We start from the raw sequence: 20,414 nt of genomic DNA, 5'->3' as shown, positions 1-20,414 counted from the left end.
AAGATGTGCATCCCCTACCCTGCCCCACCACAAACAACCAAAACCAAACGCACTAGCTATGACAAACATGTTGGTAGGAAAAAGTGATCAAAGAAAAATATCTAAATTAAAATCTACAGAAGAAAAGTGAGTCACTTATTTTTCCTCAATAAATCTTTTTGAAGGCTTTATTTGCTGTGTGGCAGATTTTGGTGTTAACTGTATAGAACCATCTCGTTATGGGTGAAATATCTGCCACTTATAATGGCCTTTTTTATCACAGTTCTCTCTTTTTACTTTATTACTGAATTCTACAGATTGATTATGAAATTTGTATTTTTCCAGATATCGATGAATGTGCATCTAATACTACAAATACCTGTTCATCTTTGGCAACTTGTAAGAACACCCCGGGAAGCTATGAATGTCAGTGCATCCCAGGAACGGTGGATAATAATACAACCAATCCTGGTAGACAATGCACAGGTAAGTACCGCAACTGATATCCATGTAAAAGCAAAACTCTAAACAAAGAGATAACAATATATAATTGAGATTCTATTAAAGAGAGATCTAATATGTGAAGGGGTAGTAGGAATAACACATTTCCTATGGCAGTGCACAAAAAAGTGATTGTGGTGTTCCTTTATGTTCCAACTATAAAATATATAAGTGCGTATTGAACAAGAAAATTGTAAACTTAAAAATCCTCTTGGCCAATTTTCCAGATTTTCAGTTTAGCAACAGAGTGATCCTAATGAATTTTTCAATTAGCCTCCATCTGCTTACTTAATGTTAAGATTCAAGATGTGCATCCCCTACCCTGCCCCACCACAAACAACCAAAACCAAACGCACTAGCTATGACAAACATGTTGGTAGGAAAAAGTGATCAAAGAAAAATATCTAAATTAAAATCTACAGAAGAAAAATGAGCTATTTATTTTTCCTCAATAAATCTTTTTGAAGGCTTTATTTGCTGTGTGGCAGATTTTGGTGTTAAAGGACCACTCTAGTGCCAGGAAAACACTCGTTTTCCTGGCACTAGAGTGCCCTGAGGGTGCCCCCACCCTCAGGGTCCCCCTCCCGCCCGGCTCTGGAAAGGGGAAAAGGGGTAAAACTTACCTTTTTCCAGCGCTGGGCGGGGAGCCCTCCACCTCCTCTCCGCCTCCGTTCCGCCACGTCGGTTGAATGCGCACGCGCGGCAAGAGCTGCGCGCGCATTCAGCCGGTCGCATAGGAAAGCATTTACAATGCTTTCCTATGGACGCTTTCATAATCTCACTGTGATTTTCACAGTGAGAATCACGCAAGCGCCTCTAGCGGCTGTCAATGAGACAGCCACTAGAGGATTAGGGGGAAGGCTTAACCAATTTATAAACATAGCAGTTTCTCTGAAACTGCTATGTTTATAAAAAAAATGGGTTAACCCTAGCTGGACCTGGCACCCAGACCACTTAATTAAGCTGAAGTGGTCTGGGTGCCTAGAGTGGTCCTTTAACTGTATAGAACCATCTCGTTATGGGTGAAATATCTGCCACTTATAATGGCCTTTTTTATCACAGTTCTCTCTTTTTACTTTATTACTGAATTCTACAGATTGATTATGAAATTTGTATTTTTCCAGATATCGATGAATGTGCATCTAATACTACAAATACCTGTTCATCTTTGGCAACTTGTAAGAACACCCCGGGAAGCTATGAATGTCAGTGCATCCCAGGAACGGTGGATAATAATACAACCAATCATGGTAGACAATGCACAGGTAGGTACCGCAACTGATATCCATGTAAAAGCAAAACTCTAAACAAAGAGATAACAATATATAATTGAGATTCTATTAAAGAGAGATCTGATATGTGAAGGGGTAGTAGGAATAACACATTTCCTATGGCAGTGCACAAAAACAGTGATCGTGGTGTTCCTTTATGTTCCAACTATAAAATATATAAGTGCGTATTGAACAAGAAAATTGTAAACTTAAAAATCCTCTTGGCCAATTTTCCAGATTTTCAGTTTAGCAACAGAGTGATCCTAATTAATTTTTCAATTAGCCTCCATCGGCCGAAGACATTCACCCACTGACTGGAAAACATACACAAACCTCTACTAATCAATTAGCTAGTCAGTTCTAAGATTTTGATTTAATTAGTTTGAAACAGAATTAGAAATAATTTCATTCTTTGAGAAAAGAAAAAAAAAAATCAAAATGATTTATCTACAGAAGTCACCATGAAAGCCAGTGGCAATTTTTTGCAAATAAATCATTGAAAAGTTTTTTTTATTAATTTTATTTCTTTCTGATTCTGATTCAAACAAAGTACATCAAGTACTGATATTTTTAAATAAGCTTTTAAAATAAATTGATATTTTTAGATAAACTTTTAAAATATTTTTTTTCAAAAAGGTTAAAATATTAAACATCAAACATATATCATACATAAAACATATACCAATATAAAAAAATACATGTACATTTTTTAAATATTAATTATTTTTAAATGTTTTATCCAAATATATTAAATCATTTGAACAGTTAATCCCAAAATATTAAACCAAGTCCTGATTTTAGAGACCAATCATTGCATAAATCTTCGACTTACTTTCAGATTGAAAGATATATTTCACTAGTAGGGGAAAATATGGCATATATTTAAAAAAAAACATATATGTGGAGGACTGCTACAATAATTATTGGCATGTTCCTTTTTGGTTTCCCAACTAATAATTATTCATTGAGTTGATTTAATTGTTGCTTTAAGCCATTGGGTGCATATGTAAAATCTTTAAAAAGTAATATTTTATCATGGAAAAAAAAAATTTTAATTGAAATTTTACAGCTATACAAGTCAATAAATTATACAGAAACAGGTCCATCATAAGAGTTTACTGCTGTGCCTCGTGTTATTACAGTGCCTCTATAGTGGAGTATCTAGCACTGTATGAGGCATAGTACCATAATATATACAGTAATAATCTCACATTGTGTTCAATGCTACAGCATTATTTCAATGCTTTAATACACAGCAACATTGGCAAATTAAATTACATAGAGATAATATTTCCAAAGAGAATCATGCCAAACAGTTCCTTAAAAAAATGATTCTACTCATGTATACTCTTTAAACCATCAAGAGTGAGGATTTCTTATGCAGATACATTGTATGATTGCAAAGACATCAATACATCAAAACTGTTTTCAAAATGTTGTATATTACTACATTATACATTACTTTTATACACCAATGTGTGACTTTATGATTTCTCTGCTCTGTTACCAAGATGGCACCTCAGATCCAACAACGACTGTTCCCGGTACCACTTCAACATTAACAGAAAATACATCTCAAGGATCTGAAACAAGTACCACAGAGTCTATTTCAGAAACTTCTACACCAAGTATAACTACATCCCAAGGACCTGTAACAAGTACTGCAGAGTCAATTTCAGAAACTTCTACACCAAGTATAACTACATCACAAGGGTCTGAAACAAGTACTGCAGAGTCCACTTCAGAAACAACTTTACTGAATATATCTACAACACCAGGATCTGAAACAAGCACCACAGAGTCCACATCAGAAACTTCTACACCAAGTATAACTACATCACAAGGATCTGAAACAAGTACTGCAGAGTCCACTTCAGAAATAACTTCACTGAATATATCTACAACACCAGGATCTGAAACAATCACCACAGCATCCACGTCAGAAACTTCTACACCGAGTATAACTACAGCACAAGGACCTGTAACAAGCACCACAGAGTCCACATCAGAAACTTCTACACCAAGTATAACTACATCACAAGGGTCTGAAACAAGTACTGCAGAGTCCACTTCAGAAATAACTTCACTGAATATATCTACAACACCAGGATCTGAAACAAGCACCACAGCATCCACGTCAGAAACATCTACACCAAGTATAACTACATCACAAGGGTCTGAAACAAGTACTGCAGGGTCCACTTCAGAAACAACTTCACTGAATATATCTACAACACCAGGATCGGAAACAATCACCACAGCATCCACGTCAGAAACGTCTACACCAAGTATAACTACATCACAAGGGTCTGAAACAAGTACTGCAGAGTCCATTTCAGAAACAACTTCAGGATCGGAAACAAGCATCACAGTATCCACATCAGAAACTTCTACACCAAGTATAACTACATCACAAGGATCTGAAACAAGTACTGCAGAGTCCACTTCAGAAACATCTTCACTGAATATATCTACAACACCAGGATCTGAAACAAGCACCACAGCATCCACGTCAGAAACATCTACACCAAGTATAACTACATCACAAGGATCTGAAACAAGTACTGCAGAGTCCACTTCAGAAACTTCTACACCAAGTCTAACTACATCACAAGGGTTTGAAACAAGTACTGCAGAGTCCACTTCAGAAACAACTTCACTGAATATATCTACAACACCAGGATCTGAAACAAGCACCACAGCATCCACGTCAGAAACATCTACACCAAGTATAACTACATCACAAGGGTCTGAAACAAGTACTGCAGGGTCCACTTCAGAAACAACTTCAATGAATATATCTACAACACCAGGATCTGAAACAAGCACCACAGCATCCACGTCAGAAACGTCTACACCAAGTATACCTACATCACAAGGACCTGTAACAAGTACTGCAGAGTCCATTTCAGAAACTTCTACACCAAGTATAACTACATCACAAGGGTCTGAAACAAGTACTGCAGAGTCCACTTCAAAAACAACTTTACTGAATATATCTACAACACCAGGATCTGAAACAATCACCACAGCATCCACGTCAGAAACTTCTACACCAAGTATAACTACATCACAAGGAGTTGAAACAAGTACTGCAGAGTCCATTTCAGAAACTTCTACACCAAGTATAACTACATCACAAGGGTCTGAAACAAGTACTGCAGAGTCCACTTCAGAATCAACTTCACTGAATATATCTACAACACCAGGTTCTGAAACAAGCACCACAGAATCCACATCAGAAACTTCTACACTGAGTATAACTACATCACAAGGGTCTGAAACAAGTACTGCAGGGTCCACTTCAGAAACAACTTCACTGAATTTATCTACAACACATGGATCTGAAACAAGCACCACAGCATCCACATCAGAAACTTCTACACCAAGTATAACTACATCACAAGGCTCTGAAACAAGTACTGCAGAGTCCACATCAGAACCAACTTCACTGCCTATATCTACAACCCAAGGATCTGAAACAAGCATCACAGAGTCCACTGCGGAAACATTTACACCAAGTATGTCTACCATGCACGGATCTGAAACAAGTACTACAGTGTCCATTTCAGAAACCTCCTTTTTGAGAATATCTACGACACAAAGATCTGAAACTAGTACCATAGAGTCCACTTCAGAAACTTCTACACTGAGTGCAACTTCATCACAAGGACCTGTAACAAGTACTGCAGAGTCCATTCCAGTAACTACTACACCAGGTATATCTACTACATATGGATCTAAACAAGTAGTATAATTTTCTACTTTGAGTTTTATAGTTGTTGAGTTTTGGGATACATTTCTAAAAACTGCACAATACCGTTAGATTTATAGTACTAGTCCTCTGTGATACACTTCTAAACACTGCCCATTACTGTAAGTTTTTTGTTTCTTTTAGTTTTATAGTTTTTGCTACGGGAAAGCAGCGGATTGGCTGAGTTAATCAATTTTGTGGGGCGGAGTCAAACACCACCCTAGCCATCAGCATCTCCTCATAGAGATTCATCGACTAAATGCATCTCTGTGTGGAAAGTTCAGTGTCTCCATGCAGACTGTGGAGACGCTGAACGTCAGTGCTGCACCTTGTGTAGCACTGACCCAGGAACCACCTTCAATGGCCATCTGAGTGACTGCCACTGGAGGTGTCCCTAGGGAGCATTGTAAACACTGCCTTTTCTCTGAAGCTGTCTCTTTAATGTAAGCGTTATAGTTGTAGATCTTTGTAATACACTCATTTACACAGTAAATGAGTATTACTGTGAGTTTTATTAGCATGGAGCTCTGTAATACATTCTTGCAAAACATATATTCTAAGCTCCTAATTATTAATTCTAATTAATGATAGTTCTCTTTTTCTTTGTTGAAACTCCTATTGATCTGTCCCTCCACCTTACTCTGCATGGTCTATTCATTAAAGGGATACTGTAGCCATTTTATATCCTTGATTTGGAGTCTCCTTGCACTGTCTCTCCATTCAGTGGTACACTACGTTCAAGCAGTTAAATGGTAAATAGGGACGGCCACTAGTAGACTACTTCTAGTAGACTACTTCTGATTGAAAGTATAGCTATGGCAGAGAGTGCACACTTTCTTCTAGCCATACCAATTCATGCCAACAATGGGTGCTAAGACAGGCTGAGAGTTGTCAGCTGACACTCTCACCCAATCACAGCTGCCCATTACTGCTCAGAATAATGATATATAATAATAATAATGAATCATCGATGAGGACTATTGTTTAGGAATAAAAAATTAAAAACAGTACAATGTAGAGTGGAAAAGGTGTCAGGGCACTCCAGATACTATAACCACTTCAATAAAATATTCCTTCATGGATGTCCAATGACTTTGGAATAGTTTGTCTAAGCAGGGTGAAGAAACCAGGAAAGTTACCCTTGTAGACTAATCTCTCAACAAATAATTCATTAACAATTCATTCAATAAAAACTGTTTATTTTTAAAGAAAGAAAACACGCGGTTTAGAACTTTGAGAGACTTCATACTGCTCCCTAAAATGCCTGAAATAGAAGTATATCCCTCTTACAATAGCCAATTATAAAAGCTTTCCGGCATTGCTTCGAAAGGCCTCTGAGAGGGCAATTAATCATGTTTACAGCATTCTATTGCAGCATAACCTGAGACTTTCTAAATATACATCTGTGTTTATTTTGTTTAAATTTTGAAAGTGGGTAAGAGGGAGGTAGGGAAGGTTTTGTTCACATAATAGGGCACATTGCAGCCAAAATTGATTCTAAGATTCCTGTTTTTTTGCCTGGCAAGCATATTTATTTTATGTGACAATATAGACCAAATACAGGTATATTCATGATTAGTGTTCGTTCTATTATACCTACAGTAAATCTTAAATGTCCATTCACCTCAGTTTAACAAGGGAATCCGAGAGTTGCATCCCGAAGCCAAAGTTATAGATATTCAATAACAGTCTAGTAAAATAAAATATGGTTATATGGGACTTGTTAAATGGAGGTATACAATGATATTTAATGATATTTACACTACCATGTTAAATCATATGTGTTACTTGTTTCTACAGGTGAAGAGGTATTTTATGCAAAAGTTAAGATAAATGAAGAATTCATAGAAGCATTTAACAATAAAAGTAGCCCTGAATATAAAAACTTCACTGACAGGTTTATACAAGAGGTGAGTGTGTTCAGAAGCAATATCAAATTAAAAATGATAAAATGAGATAAAAAGTCTATTATAATTGCTAATGTGATCAAATAACAAGCTTTCAGCCAAAGTTTCAAACAAGGAGAAATTACCTGCCCTAAAGGGAGGCATTTATTTAAAAATCCAAAAATGTGATAACTGTATGCAGAAAAAAAATGAGAATTATGTAAATGCAAGAAAACAACCCCCACAAAAAAAAACCAAAAAAAAAAAACAATAGACTAACTAAAGAACAAATTCTCCACACTGAGGCAGCCCAGTAAAAGAATATACAAAGTTGTTTTTCAATCAATGCTTTATTTTTGTTTTTAAGTTTTTTGTAATTATGATTTGCAGTATATAGAAAATCTGGATTTGAAAAGCCAAGCACTGATCGAGTCTGGGAAAATGCGCATCGACATCACCAGTATTGAACAAGGAAGCATTGTTGTAAACATTGTAATTGCCACGGATCCATCCCAAAACCTGACTCTAGCGCATATCAGCACCATTCTTACAGATGCATTAAATAACAGCGCTTTGCACATATTGTCATTTGACATTACAGGTATAAGTTTTATTCTGCAGTCTTATTTTGCATAGTGTATTTGATGCCAAATATTCTGAGAAAGAGAGAGAGAGAGAGAGAAAGAGAGATAAAAATAGAAGTAAAGACAAATTTACCAAAAAAAATTACAAATCTGAGGATTTTTTCCAGTTTCGATATTTTAGCCTAAATTTGCTAAAACAATTGTAAATGCAACGCACTTTGCTCTTTAGTAAATTCATCCTTTAATCCATTTATCCCAATGACCTAAATTAATTAAGAAAGATAAATAGGAATCCTTCACACTGTTGTTTCCATTGAACTCTGTACCTTGGAGTCTAGTTTAGGGAGATTTATACTGCAATTCTGACCATTCTTTACTTCCGTTGTTTTGTATTTCTAACAAGACAAGTTTTCAGACCAGATGACCATTCCATCATATCTAGGTAGTGATTGCTCAACGTGCTCAATTTACAATATATGTATAAAAAAACTCTCAAATCCAGTAATCTAAAAACATTTTCGAATGATATAGAAACTTTTCTTTCAAATGTTTACAGTTTGGATTTCCCTTCCCTATATTACTTTTTTTATATTACTTATATTACTTTATTTATCACTAAACTGTTAAACTACATTAGTTAGTATTAAAGAAGGGAATTTATCATTTTAATCCAAAATTAGTAGACTTGCAAACATTTTTGTAACTATATAAAAATCTAGATATTAAAATTTTTAAACATAGAATCATTACAAATGTTTATCCAAAAATATTAAATCATTTGCAAATGTAATCCATAAAATTATTAAAATGAGACCCTAACTTTTAGAGACCAATCAGTGCAAACATCTCCTGGCTCGGTTTTAGATTGAAAGATATAATTCACTAGTAGAGAAAAAAAATGGCATATATTTTTAAAAACATAAATATGAAGGACTGATCTGCAATAATTATCTGCGTGCTTCTTTCCCTGTCCTTATTAATAATTAATAATAAAAGAAAAAAAATTATCATTGTGGTGGTTTAAGTATTAATTTAAGCCATTGTGTGCATACGTAAAGTCTTTAAAGGGAAACTATAATGCACTACAGATTCCCCTTAAATTCACTTTGAATGTCTGAGAATTGCGATTTTGGTAAATAACACTGAGAGAGTAAACAAATGCCCAGGTGTACAGCCTATAATCAAACACTAAAGCTATTGTATTGCTGCCATGCCTAGTTTAGATAATTAGAACACAATGGCTCAAAAAACTCTATTATAAAAAAACTCGACAGACGTGAATGAGTTGCTTGGGTTTTCCCCTTTAATTATGCACTGGTCTCACTGTGGACATGCTTTTTGTGCTGGATCTGCTGATGCTGCCTGCGGTAAGTGGCATTATTATGATGCAGATAGGAAATTAATAAAAAAAAATGCCCCTAAATGAACTCCTAGTTTAGCTAAAGGTTTACTCCAAACGCCATGAGTTCAGTTTTAATTTAAGGTAATTTAAGAAGTCCCTCTAGTAGAGGAGGAGTTAACCCTGCAAGGTAAATATTGCAGTTTATGAAAATTGCAATAATTACACTTGCAGGGTTATGGGTAGTGGGAGTTGGCACCCAGACCACTCCAATGGACAGAAGTGGCCTGGGTGCCTGGAGTATCCCTTTAAGGGGGTAAATATTTCAAACTCTTTTTGAAATAGTTCATTAATAAGATTCCATATAATCGCTAAAATATTTTATCCACAATATTTATTTTAAAAAATAAAACAAAAAATAACATTGAACAAGTTTATAAAATTTCATTTTTAATGTATCTTTTCTGTTCTATCCAACATTTGTTTGCTAGATTTGTGTCCCATGTTTTAAATACATGCTGTGTTAATAGTATTCTTACTTGTATTTAAATGTACCTGTTAGTGAAGAAGTCAAGTTATTTTTCATGTTCTGCACATGTATGTTAAGTGTCTGCTTATGTTTTCTGTACAGAGTTAGATTATTTTTACATCTTTCCACGTTGAGGCAGATAGTTCAATAGATCACTTTCTAAGCAAATTACAAGATAACAAAATTGACCTCGATAACCCATTCAGAACTGAAGGATTCAGCAGCAGCTTAAGGTTATCCACTGCAATAAGAATTCAAATGAATTTCAAATGTATAGTAAAAATTGGAGAAATGGAAAGATTCTCAGCCGTCACCTCTGATCATTTTGGCTGCTTTGTCCTATATTCTATTTGTTGTAATGCTGCAATATACAGCAACATTTGTAAATTAATGCTAAAAAAATCTTACAAAAAGTGCTTCTAGTTTTGTGTTCACGTAGTAACATATAGTGTGACAATTTCTTATTGTAAAAAAAAAAGTTTAAAAACCCTTCATATACCTCTTACATTTTTTGATTTCCTCATATCTCTGTTTAATTACCTAGATGGAAGCACACAGAATGATACAAATACAGCCATAGAGTCAACTGCAACTACAAAGACAGTGACAACTGCAAATACAACCACAAAGCCAACTGCAAATACAACCACAGTCACAATCACAGAACCAACCAAAAATACAACTGCAGATACAACTGCAGGTACAACCACAGAGCCTGGAGGTGCAACTGCAGTGCCAACCACACATCCACCCAAAGATACAACTGCAGATACAACCACAGAGCCACCTGCGGACATAACCACACAGCAAACCACAGAGCCAACCACAGATACAACCACACAGCCAATCACAGAGCCAACCGCAGATACAACCACAGAGCCAACCGCAGATACAACTACCGAGCCAATCACAGAGCCAACGACAGGCACAACCATACAGCCAATCACAGAACCAACTGCAGATACAACCACACAGCCAATCACAGAGCCAACGGCACATACAACCACACAGCCAATCACAGAGCTAATCACAGATACAACCACACAGCCAATCACAGAGCCAACTGCAGATACAACCACACAGCCACTCACAGAGCCAATCACATATACAACCGCAGAGCCAACCACATATCAAATCACAGAGCCAACCACAGATACAACCACAAGGCCAATCACAGAGCCAACCACAGATACAACCACACAGCCAGTCACAGATACAACCAAACAGCCAATCACAGAGCCAACCACAGATACAACCACACAGCCAATCACAAAGCCAATCACAGAGCCAATCACAGATACAACCACACAGCCAATCACAGAGCCAATCACAGATACAACAACAGAGCCAACCACAGAGCGAACAGCAGAGCCAACCACACAGTCAATCACAGAGCCAACCACACAGTCAATCACAGAGCCAACAGCAGAGCCAATCACAGAGCCAACAGCAGATACAACCACACAGCCAATCACAGAGCCAACCGCAGATACAACCACACAGCCAATTACAGAGCCAATCACAGATACATCCACACAGCCAATCACAGAGACAACCACACAGCCAATCACAGAGCCAATCACAGATACAACCACACAGCCAATGTCAGAGCCAACCACAGAGCCAACCGCAACTACAACTGCAGATACAATCACAGATACAATCACAGATACAACCACAGATACAACCACAGATAAAAGCACAGAGAAAACCGCAGGTACAACCAAAGAGCTAACAGATACAACCACAGAGCCACCCGCAGAGCCAACCGCTTCTACACCAAGCATATCTGTGTCACAAGATGTTAAAATGAGTACTACAAAATCAATTTCAGAAACTCCTACACAAAGTATATCTATATCACAAGGATCTGAAACAAATACTACATGGTATAACCTACATACCTCTACACCAAGTATATCTACTTTACAGCAATCTGAAACAAGTATAACATTGTTAATTTCACAAACTCCTACACCAAGCATATCGACTTTACCAGGATCTGAAGAAATTACAACAGAATCATCCACACTAAGCATTTTCAGCAATGCAAGTTCTGAAACATTTAGCACTGTGTCCATTCTGGAAACATCTACACCAAGTACAACTAAGAACGCCAACTCACCGTTAACAACGCCTTCAGCTTGTGGTACGTTATTAATTATATGAATATATTGCTTTTATTAAATCTAAAACATTGTTGATGATGTACTAACTGTGCTAATTGCATGTTTTCTGTCTTAGATGGAGTAACTGTCACTATTCAACTAAATAAAGTTACCAGTGATCAGATTATACTAGTAGTCATCGCTCGAGGAGAGAGCAACGGAGCTCTGTACAATGTTTCCTTGTCGAATGGCACTGACCTTTTATCATCGAATCAAACACAATCCAGGTCTGAGGTGATATTCGTGCAACTGAAACCTTCCTTTCAGTATCAAGTGTTTGTACAACAGTTGTCTTGTCCGCACAATTACATTTATAACAGCAGCATCTGGACAGGTAAGACTTTTGTGACCTCCACAAAATTATTTTCTCTTTTCTTTTTTTTTGAGGTCACAATATATACTGGTGACTATATATTGGATTAGCCTTATTAGTATCACTAGAGAATATACCAAAACAACTGGAGTATATCAATATTCAATGAAACCTGTTTTAATGGACTTACGTAATATATAAAAGACAAGATTTTGAGAGATTTCCTCTCTACATCAGGAATGAAGCAATACACAGACCAGAAGAGAATTAAAAAAACCTCTCAAAAACTTGGCTTTTAAATATTATATTAGTCCAATAAAAATATATATCACGCCTATACTTTGCTTAACAGCAGAAAAACACATTCTTTCTTTCAGATATCGACTTACTAATTTTCTCATTTTAAGTTCAAATAGTCGAGCTGGAGCAAAAGCTGTTCCTGCTTGAATAGTTCTGCGATGTACGCAATGCATTACTATGCGTTTATTGCAGAGGGCTCATTGCTGTGAGTTTTATAGTTATGGCGCTCTGTGATACACTCCTAAATGGTGCATGTTACTGTGAGTTATAAAAATGATGGCGCTTTGTGATACATTTCTAAACATTGCACATTGCTGTGAGTTATAAAAATGATGGAGCTCTGTGATACATTTCTAAACACTGCACATTGCTGTGAGTTATAAAAATGATGGAGCTCTGTGATACATTTCTAAACATTGCACATTGCTGTGAGTTATAAAAATGATGGAGCTCTGTGATACATTTCTAAACACTGCACATTGCTGTGAGTTATAAAAATGATGGAGCTCTGTGATAAATTTCTAAACACTGCACATTGCTGTGAGTTATAAAAATGATGGCGCTCTGTGATACATTTTTATAGTTATGGAACTGTGTGAAACATCCCTAAAAATGGCACATTACTGTAAGATGTATAGTTTTGCGGCTGTGTGATACACTTCTTAACACTACACGTACTATTAGTTTTATAGTTGTGGGGCTCTGTGATACCCTCTTGTTAGACTGTCCATTATTGTGAGTTGAATTTGCATAGAGAACTTTTAAACACTCAAACACAATGCACATTAATGTAAGTGCTATAGTTGTAGAACTTCGTAATACACTCATGCACACAATACATTACAGTGAGTTTTACTTGCATGGAACTGTGTGATACATTCTTGCACAACATATATTCCAAACTCCTAAAAAGAAGGGTAGGGGAGGCATAGTCGTGGGTGTTACATACAGAGTTGAATGATCAAAGTGTTTATTTACATGTTTTTGTAAACTACGTCCAAACCTTTTCATAATAATGCTGCTTTTTAATTTGGTTAAGCTTTCTTTGTTTCTTAATACTAGTTAACAGAGTAATAACCATTTCATTGTTGATTAAACAAGTCAAACTTCTTGGGTCCATAACTGTATACAATGCTCTTGATAAAAAAACCTAAATCACACTTTACTATTTTTACAAGAGACCAAAAAAGAATTACTTTTACACTAACCGATAGATGTAAATGGTAAAAATAAAGTGGAAATTTAATATATTTATCGGTAATGGCTTTGGACTTTTTACGATTGTTATCAGGGAGGATACAATCTATTATTAGCAATAGATAAAAATGATTGTTCTCTTTTTCTTTGTTGAAATTCCTATTGATCTGTCCCTCCTCCTTAGTTTATTACATGGTCTATTTATTAAAGGGACACTGTAGCCACAACATCTCATTGATTTGTTTATAATGCCTGGAGTCTCCATTCAGTGGTTCACTACGTTCAAGCAGGTACATATTATATAAGGGTCCCTGGCCACATGCAGACTGGAGGTCTTGCTAAGGCAGAGATTACACACTTCATTCTTCATTTCTCAGTAACGGATTAGCCTCGAGGACTAGGTTGGGAACCACTGGTCTAGACCATCAAAACTGAAAAGTAAATTAAAAAAGTAAAATGTAAAAAGTATGCAGGTACCAGGGCAGGTGGGTAAAAGGGGCATTTCCGAGACTCAAAAAAGAAAGTTCAACTGTGCGTGTGAAACATACAATATATTATTGAAGGTTTGTCTAAGCAGGGTGAAGAAACCAGGATAGTTACCCTTTGTGACTAATCTCTCAACCAATAATTCATTAACAATTCATCCAATAAAACCAGTTTATTTTCAAAGAAAGAAAACACCCTTTGAGAGACTATATATATATACATATATATATATATATATATATACCTGCGGTTTGTTTTGGCTTTCAGCATGGCAAAATCTAAAATAAAATTGCACTAACCTTCCCTGGCAATCCTGGGGTGATTCTTAACCAGTAAATAAACAAATGTCTCTACTAGGGCTCTGTTCAACCTCACTGGCTTAGACAGGAGCTATACAGCACTCTCTCCCCTTCTGGCAGTGCTGCAGAAAGCAGCATCTGGGTGGATGGGAGGTAGAGTGGGCTTTGGGCACATATTAAGGCATTATAGCCAACATTGATACTAATATACAACTATATTTATTTTACGTGACATTAGAGATTAAATACAGCCATATTAATGATCAGTGGTTGTGCTATTATACCTGCAGTATGTATATATATATGGACCTAAAAGTCCAGGCACCTCAGCTTAACAACTGAATAAGAGAGTGGCATCCCAAAGCCAAATTTGTAGATGTTCAATAACAGTCTAATAAAATAAAATATGGTAATATGGTGCTTATGAAATAGAAGCATACTATGATCTTAAATGATAAACAAAAACTACAATATTAAATCATATGTGTTCCTTGTTTCTACAGCCGGAGTATCATTTTCTGCAAAAGTTACGATAAATGAAGAATTCAACGAACAATTTAAAAATATAAGTAGTGCTGAATATAAAAATTTCACTGACAACTTTATACAAGAGGTGAGTGTCAAATTATAGAACTGTTTCACATGAATTATACTGCACAAATAAAGCATCTTGACATTGTTTCCATGGGATAAAATGTTTTAACGGGGTTATATAATAATTGCTAATGTAAAAACTAAAATAAAACTTTCCATGGAGGGCACAGTCAAGCTTCACAGAAGGAAAAAATTGGCTAGTCTAAACAGAGGCATTTATTTAAAATAAAAAAAAACTACATAAAATTAGAAAGCTTCTCAACATTCTGATACTTTTTTTTTTTTTTTTTAATTCTTTATTTTTGCTGTGCATGCAGTAACAACAGGCTTGCAGAGCCACAACAGCAACTGCAGGCTTTTTCATAGCATTTTACAGTGTGGCAGATTAAACAGCACATTTTTTTTGTAAGAACAAGAAAGTATCTGACTTTTGAACATCTGTAGATTGCTTTAAACATACTAAACTAGACAGGCTTATGGTTGATTTCGTTACGTTAAGATTATGTGGAGTATATAGCATTACATTCCTGAGGAGTACAAACATTTATACATATGCCAGGATTATAATTGTTTGAATTCTTGCTTTAGTGCAGAATCAAAATGAGCTTGACAGGTAGGAGAAGACAGAGGAGAGACACAGTGGGAAAACATTGCGCTTGCGGACATCTTAGCATTGGTTATTACCGTTGTGTGTCATATACGGCAGCTAGCGAAACTATGCTGTAAATTGATATGCGATATACATATATATTGCTAACTGGGATGGTCAGGTAGGTGAGTTGGTTCACCGGCATCTGCCAGTGTCACTATTCCTAGGACATCATGCTAGGGTGTACAATTTTAAATCAGTGTTAGTTGGGTAGTGCTAGCTAAGTTAAATAAGCATAAGCCCCTTTATCTGTTGCAATTCGAAGGTTATCTAAAACAATTACATTTGTTATCCCGCTATATTGCATGAGAGTCCTGAATATTTATGTGTGTCAGAGGCTGCTCGGTAGGGTCATCTGCCGCCCGGTGCCCAGAGTCCAAGTTTGTCCCCCACACAGTCTTCCCACTCAGCCGATGCCGACTCTGGAGGCTTGCCAGGTGTGCTTCCAGCTCGTGTCTTGGGTGATGGCTTTGGTGGCCCCCTCATCGATGATCCCAGGCTGAGATGTCGCTCCAGCAGTGCTCCGCCTGGTGTACCTGTGGGCAGCATTGTGGCTTGCCGCTTGAGTGGGGGTCGGTAGGTAGGCGCTTCGCTGATCGCAGGCTTTTGGGACAGGTGAGTTGCTTGTTTGCAGTGCTTGCTCGAGGAACCGGCTCCCGCGCGTGCGGGAGAGAGTGAGTGCGCCCGAGTGTCTCGGCGCTGTTTCCCGCCATTTAGATTTTTGGCGTCTACGTTGCCGGATGGCTGCTCTGGAGGCTAGAGGTAAGAAGGCGTATTGTCGGCGGCGAGTTGTGGGGCGTATACATGTAGCCACCGCTTTTACCGCTAAATGGTAGTCCATTCCACGTCCGCAAAGCACTGTCCAAAAGCCCCTGCAGATCCGGTCAAAAGCCTCCAGGGGAAGCGTTGGGCTCTGCGTCTTGGGCCTTTTCCGAGGCGCCATTCTTTTATAAGTGAAAATATACTCACAAATGTAGAGCCTGTAACCTGGCTCAGTAAATCAGCTTAGTGTAGTTTGGGACTACACACCCATCTGTATAGATGCCGGAGACTTAAATTCGGTAAAAAAGTATTATTTTATTTTTCCAAGATAGAAATAAAATTAAGTATAAAAAATACAATACCAAATCTATTAAAAAAGTCTATTCAAATAAAGAAACGCGTTTCACCGTTCAGTTCGGCTTCCTCAGTCTTCTAATTCTGACTTCCTTGGTCTCCGTTTTTAAATGCTTCCTCCTCTTGTTCTCTATCAGCTGTTTCTCGTTCAATCTTCTTTTCGCGCTGTATTTGCGGTTCACGCCTCAGTTTCGATATGTGTGCGTGGACCGCATGACGTCATTACGTCAACATAAGAGTTCGTTTGCGGAAGGGCGTATTATAACGTTCCTCTCTCCCTCCTTCTTGTCTGCGTTTCACCAATTGGGGGTTCATTTTACAGATAAAGAAGGAAATTTATATTGAATCAATTTATTGTATTAAACATCTCTTTAGTGTATGGGAATATGTTTCTTATAGAATGTGTATAAGGGAGGGAGATAAATCCTATTACCTCTATTATATATATACCACATTATCTTTTTCTTACAAATTATCTTTTACATAAATTCAACATATTTTCCAAATTATTCAAATACATTAAATATCCTGATACATATATTTTAATTAAATCTAAAAAATGGTCAATCTAAAATAAATATTAAATATAAATGTCTAATCTCCTAAAAAGTTTTAGCAGGTTTATAAAATTAATAGATCTTCTTTAAAAGAAAAGTGTTCCTTGATTTTAATAATATAGATATTAATATCTTCTTCACTTTAGAAAGTGGCAAATCTCGAAATCACTGTTAAGTCCATATGGGGTCATTGTATTTAACATAAAAATTAATTCCATCTCTGCCTTTCCTATAATCTTATTAAAGTCCCCTCCTCTCCAGTCATTTCGGATTTTCTTTATACCCATAAATTTCATGCCTATAGGATTTTTTGGATGGCAGATTCCAAAGTGAGCTGAAACGCTATGGTTTTCATAGCCCTTTAAAATATTTCTTGAGTGTTCCTCTATACGTGTATGTAGTGCTCTTGTTGTTCTCCCTACATATCTCAGCCCACATGGGCATTCTAATAGATATATTATGTTTTTAGTATGGCATGTAATAAATTCCTTAATTTTATGAATTTTCTTTTCTGAATGGAATTCTTTAATTATTCTTCTGTGATTGCCTGTTCTCTTACACGCCATACACTGTCCGCAGCCATAAAATCCAATGTTGTTGTCTAGCCTAGATGGAATTTTCATTTCTCTTAAGTGACTTCTTACCAGACTACTTTTAATGTTTCTAACACCCCTATGGACTATTCTTGGTTTTTCTGTCAAGATTTCTTTTAATGTTGGATCTTGCAACAGGATATGCCAATTTTTCTGTATTATATTTCTTACTTTTCTATTTTGATTGCTGAAATTGCATATGAAGGGAATACTACTTGGATATGTGTTTTTCTTATTAGTTTTATATTTCAATATATCTTCTCTATTTCTTGCTTTTATTTAGTCAGATGTGTTGAGAGTGTGGTTAGTCGTCATGTTAACATTAAAACATTCAAAGGTTAATGTTGAAAACAGAGAAAGTATAAAAACTCATGCTTTAGTGCAATGTCCTTAGGGTGGTGGCTCTCGCCTGTAGATTTCAGGTTGTTGCCGAATCATGTTGTTCCTGGGTCGAACCTCGTGGGACGAAAGGGGTCACCCGATCAGGGTTCCATGTATGTGTGGAGGTGGTAGCGCTTTGGGTTGCAGCGGAGTGTAGTGAGTCCATCGGCAGCCCCAGGACAGGTAACAGCGCCACTGCTTCTGTGAGGGTGCTTACTGTGTGCTTGGTTTCTCCTTTCTGGATCCATAAGGCTCGGGTCATCAGCCACTTGTAGGGTATGTTTCTCTGCCTCAACAGCATGGTGAATGGTCTGAGGGACCATCTCCAGGCGAGTGTGCTGCCAGTTAGGTCCGCGTAGAATGATAGATTCATCGCCTCAAACTGATAGGGTGAGCTTCCCCTGGTCGCGGCCACGGCCACCATCTTGTCCTTGTGGCGCTGTAATTTCATGATAAGATCTCTGGGTGTTGCGGTAGGTGCCTTAGCTCGTTTTGGGGCTCAGAAGAAGCCGTCTAACTGCGTTGTTTTGGCCTGTCGCGGTGGTAGCAGGGCTGTCAGCAAGTGCCTTAGTATGTGTGGCAATTCGTCTGTTGGGGACCCGGATTTTTAAGTTATTAGCCCGCCTTGCATCTTCGAGTGCTGCGAACCGGCGCTCATGTCCATCATTCTGGCTTTTGAGGCCCCGTACCTCCATTTGCAGAGCTGCTAGTTGAGTGGCTTGGCTATTGGACTCAGTCTCCAGGGCTCCTATTTTCCCCGTTAGGCCGTGGATGTTGGCCCGCAGGGACGCCACATCCGATTGGAGGGTACGTTGGAGGTCAGCAAGCAGTGATTTCAGCACCGCCGTCGTTACAGGTGAGGCACCCTCCCTTTGAGTAACCGGTTTTGGTGTAGGCTCCACCGGGAGGTCTGCTTCGTCTTCTCCCGAGGAAAAGTCATCGGAGAATTCAGGGTATGTTTCCAGATAAGCGGCCATTTTAAGCCTGGACGCCCCCTGTATTTGGCGGAGCAGCTCGGCTATGTTAGGGCCCTGTCTCGGGTTCTTCTGCTTGGGCTTTTTTGATTTTCGCCCCATTATGTGTTTCCAGTACCTGTCGGTTCGGTGGGCTATGATAGTACCGGTTAAGTGTTGCCAAATGCTGGGTTTTGGTAAGTTTGGGCCTGGTTGTGTCGGAGCTCATGCTCCATGCAAATTTCCCTCTCGGTTGCTTAGCTCCGCCCCCACAAAGTTCTTTTTCAATCAATGCTTTACTTTTGCTTTGTGTTTATTTTTTTAAATTTGTAATTATGATTTGCAGGTAACAAGCAATCTGGATCAGAAAAGCAAAGAATTGGTTAATTCTGGGAAAATGCATTTCGACATCACCAGTATTGAACAAGGAAGTGTTGTTGTAAACTTTAGCATTGCCACGGACCCAGCCGAAAACTTGACTCTACATGATATTTCCACCACTTTTTCAGAAGCATTAGAAAATAGCACTCTTCAATTTCTTTCATTTAATTTTACAGGTATAAGTTTTATTCTACAACTTTCTTTTGCATAATGTTTTTGTTATCAAGGGAAAGAGAGAGAGAGAGAGTGAGACACAAAATAAAGAAAGATGAACAAACTCCAGGGAAGCTAGGAGTCCCTCACATTGTTGTTTCCATTTAATTCTGTACCTTAGAGTTTAGTTTAGTGAGATTTATACTACAATACTGACCATTCTTTGCTTCCAACCATCGTGTGCATTTTTTACAAGACAAGTTTCCAGACGTCCAGAGTCTTGAATTTACAATGTATATATAAATAACCTCAAATCCAGTAATTTATAAACATTTTTGTATGTATGAGATGGAACCTTTTCCTTTTCTTCATTTTACTAATGTTCATAGTTTGGATTTTGTCACCTATAAATCCTTCCTTTTTTTATTTTT

At 37.4% G+C, this 20,414-nt stretch overlaps 1 long non-coding RNA gene across 1 annotated transcript; it reads left to right on the top strand.

The window, feature by feature from the left end:
- Positions 1–12,258: 12,258 nt before the first annotated feature.
- LOC134602235 (uncharacterized) lies at positions 12,259–19,850 on the top strand. The gene is made up of 3 exons (XR_010090421.1): positions 12,259–12,345; positions 15,110–15,219; positions 19,796–19,850. It is a non-coding gene; the product is annotated as an uncharacterized LOC134602235 (long non-coding RNA).
- The last annotated feature ends 564 nt before the right edge of the window (positions 19,851–20,414 follow it).

Source organism: Pelobates fuscus, chromosome 1 (assembly GCF_036172605.1).
Source record: "Pelobates fuscus isolate aPelFus1 chromosome 1, aPelFus1.pri, whole genome shotgun sequence".
NCBI lineage: Eukaryota > Metazoa > Chordata > Amphibia > Anura > Pelobatidae > Pelobates > Pelobates fuscus.
The sequence above is the reverse complement of the archived record's forward strand: the minus strand, read 5'-3'. Positions and strand labels throughout refer to the sequence as shown.